General features: G+C 42.0%; 1 pseudogene; it reads right to left on the bottom strand.

Moving 5' to 3' along the window:
- The window catches only part of LOC102814231, a 69242-nt pseudogene that overhangs the window by 64366 nt on the left and 842 nt on the right, over positions 1-4034 (bottom strand).

Raw genomic sequence — 4034 nt, forward strand, 5'->3', positions numbered from 1 at the left:
GGTCAACAACATTGCAAAGACATCGGATCTTTAAAGAGTAGGCATCATTTCAAATGGCAAGCTTATTTGTTCCCTTTCTATCTTTCTATGAAAATATTCAGTTACTGTTACTCTCCTAATTCTAATTTTTTCACTTATGGGTGATTTTTCAAAAGGCAAATGAAACATTTTTTTTTTTATCTTCCAAAAGTATCAAAAGGATAAAGTAATTAAAGCAAGAACATGACGTAAGAAAATACTCCAGTAAGTGAAGCTTTAAGTATAGTTTACGACAGGAGAAAAATGACCATCAACCCCAAAATTCCACTTTCAGTAAGTGGCTAAGATTTGTTCAAGAACACTTTAGTACAAACTTCCATGGAGTTCTCCTAGGACATCTTTATCCATGAGTAGCCTTACATCCACTATTTAATACTTCAGACAAGGCTTTCGTAAGCCTGGGATCTTATGCTATGTATCTATATATAAGTTATTGTTCTGTATTCATAAAGGAGCTGCATGATGACAAATCTTTTATACTTCCAGCATGCATCTGTAATAATGGATGTGAAAACTCACAAGCAAGTGCCTTTTTTTTTTTTTTACTGCCGAATAGAGCACAGCTTTCAAAAACACTTGCTTAAAGGGAATAGAGGGAAATACTGCCATAAACAAAAATAAATAAGTAAACGTTTGCATATATGACTTCTCCATATTTGTTATTGTTAAGTGTCGTCGAGTTGGTTCCAACTCAGTGACCCTATATAGGGTTTCCAAGGAGCAGCTGGTGGGTTTGAACTATGGTTCGTAGTCCAGTGCTAATCATACAGCACCACCCAGGAGGCCATGACTTAGGGATGACTTATCAATAGATAAGATCTAAAAACTGCCTAGGACTTATTTTTCAGATCTCTATCCTCGGACACAGCTCAGGTAGCTAATATATGACATACTCATGAAACGTTAGAATTCTTCGGATCTAGATTATACACAGGTCACCAGTTAGTAAAGTGATCTTTGGTGGTGGTGGTGGTTACGTACCGTGGAGTCGGTTCTGACCCATAGCGACCCTGTACAGGGTTTCCGAGGCTGTAAATCTTTATGGGAGCAGAAAGCCTCATCTTTCTCCCGTGGAACCACTGACAGTTTCGAACTGGTGACCTTGTAGTTTGCAGCCCGATTCGTAACCACTACGCTACCAAAGCTCCTTAAAGTGATCTTTAGTTCTCCACTATACAATTTGTTGTTGGTGTTAAGTGATGATAAGTCGGTTCCGACCCTGTATAGGGTTGCCGAGGAGCAGCTGGTGAGCTTTAACCACCCACCTTGAAGTTCAAACTCATTTTGTAGTCCAGCACATAAACCCAGTGTCACACCAATTTATTAATGTAAAAATCAAAGCAGAACACTATCTTAAAGGTTTGCCATTTACACTGTGTATTCAAAATGACTCTGTATAGGGTTTCCAAGGCTGTAAATCTATACGGGAGCAGAAAGTCTCATCCGTCCCCATGGAACATCTGGTAGTTTCGAACTGCTGACCTTGTACCTACTACATTACCAGAGCTCCTTCATGCATATGTAAAAAGGTATCATTCTCACCACTGTTCGTACTATTCTCAGTTGTCAAATCAACAATTATACAACCACAGTAAGGAAATCTAGGAAGATTAAATCACAGTAAATTCTCCCTGGTGTGGGACTGTAGGATCAGTGGACTAGTGACTGCAAGGTTAGCAGTTCAAAGTGATTACTGGATCTCACAAACCCTATACGGGGTCACTAAGTGGGAACCAACTCAACAACATTCAAACTCCTACATCTGAGAACAAAAAATTAAATAACAGTCTTGGAGCCCACCCACTAAATTCCCCAATTATGCAAGTTCTCTAATGCAAATAATTTTATTGTAATGCCAACATCTCAAAAACTTACCTCCAAATCTTTCCATCAGACAGTGCACTTCATCCCTGTGAAGAAATCACAGGAACAAGTTTCAGTGCAGGACACACACAAAAGTGACCTGCTGCTTGGGGAGGAAATCTCTCAGGCCAAGTGATTCACACACGCTGCTGGCTACATGACCTCAAGGCAACTCTCCTTCAAGCACTTGACCTGATGGGCAGACATTCCTTGGGACACCTTACCCTGACTCTTCCTCCACTGCTCCTGCAGATGCATCTTTTCTCCCAGGATTATCCGTTACTGGGGTGTCTCCTAGTAGACAAGAATAACAAAGGCAACAACACATTGTAAAGTTAGGTATGCTTGTTTTTAATGGAGATTATCTTCTGTTTGCAGGCTTTCAGACTTTTTACCAGTAGTAAATAGGAAAGTGTGCCCATGTGCCAAGATGTTAGAGACGTCATATCTTCCTGACCACCCTCCTGAACATTGCTCAGATAAGTGTTCTCTTCTCTGTCATCGCGTCTTGCACGCCGACCACTCCTCCCCCATCTAACGGGTCTCCTTCCAGTGGATGCCATAATTGGATTCTGCTTGCAGACTTAAAGAACAGAATGTTTAAACCTCAGAGTTCAAGCACGCCATTGAAACACAGAGGTAATGATTTCAGACACTGCAGAAGTGTCGTGCTGGTGACAGGACATGCTTTGCAGTCTCCTCCTCTCTGCTGTAAGATCAGGAGATGAGAAAGGGGATGGTGACAACATCAACCCTGAGTCCACACTAGGACCTGTGAGTGTCCAGTAGTGTCCATCTATGTACTCCATGGAATCACACTGCCTACTACCCAAGTTATGTGGTATAAAGCAAGTTTGTTCCCATGCCAACATCTCCTAAAACTTACCTCTCAATGTCTCCACTACGGTCTGCACTTCATCCCTGTGAAGAAATCACAGGAACAATATTCAGTGAAGGACATACACAAAAATGGCCTGCTTCTTTGGGAGGAAATCTCTCAGTTCAAGTGATTCACACACACACTACTTGCTTCATGATCACAAGGCGACTCTCCTTCAAGCACTTGACCTGATAGGCAGACATTCCTTGGGACACCTTACCTCGACACTTCCTCCACTGCTCCTGCAGATGCATCTTTTCTCCCAGGATTATCTGTTACTGGGGTCTCTCCTTCAAAGACAAGAAAAACAAAAGCAAAAATATGTAAAAATTAAGAATATTAATTTTGAATGGATACTATCTTCACTTTTGAGTTTGTAATAGTTAGGATTCTGTGTCAGCTTGACTAGATCATAATTCCAATGGTTTGGCAAGCAAGATGTGCTTATTCCTACGGTGATGAACCCTAATACAGGTATGGTTAAGTCTATGAAAGGGATGTTTCCTTGGGGGTGTGGACTCTTCCCAATATAATGGACACAAGTGAAAGGCTCTCTCTTCTGCTGGAGACCTGGGACTCAACAGTTGTAATCTATTTCCTTGAGAATAAACTTCTCCATGTATATGTATATGTTTCACGGGTTTTGCTTTTGTAGAATGCCCAGCCTAAGATAGAGGGTTTCAGACATTTTGTCAACACCAGAATTTAAAAGAAATCAGCAACAGTAGAGTGTACCAAGATGTTAGAGACGTCATACCTTCCTGGCCACCTTCATGGGCACTGTTCAGATAGGTGTTCTTTTTTCTGTTATTGCGTCTTGCACGCCGACCACGCCTCCTTCGTCTAATGGGTCTCCTTCCGGTGCATACCATAATTGGATTCTGTTTGCAGACTTAAAGAACAGAATGTTTAAACCTCAGAATTCAAACCCACCATTGAAACACAGAGGTGACGATTTCAGACACTGCAGAAGTGTCGCCTTGGTGACGGGACATGTTTTGGAGTCTCCTCCTCTCTGCTGTAGAGCCAGGAGATGAAAAAGCCGACAGTGACAATGTCAAACCTGAGTCCACACTGGGACCTGTGAGTATCCAGTAGCGTCCATCTATGTACTCCACGGGATCACACTGCCTACTGACCAAGTGTTGTTGTTGTTGTTAAGTGCCGTTGAGTCGGTTTCGACCCATAGCGACCCTGTACAGGGTTTCCGAGGGTGTAAATCTTTACGGGAGTAGAAAGCCTGATCTTTCTC

This window comes from Chrysochloris asiatica, unplaced genomic scaffold (genome assembly GCF_000296735.1).
Source record: "Chrysochloris asiatica unplaced genomic scaffold, ChrAsi1.0 scaffold00125, whole genome shotgun sequence".
NCBI classification, from domain to species: Eukaryota; Metazoa; Chordata; class Mammalia; order Afrosoricida; family Chrysochloridae; genus Chrysochloris; species Chrysochloris asiatica.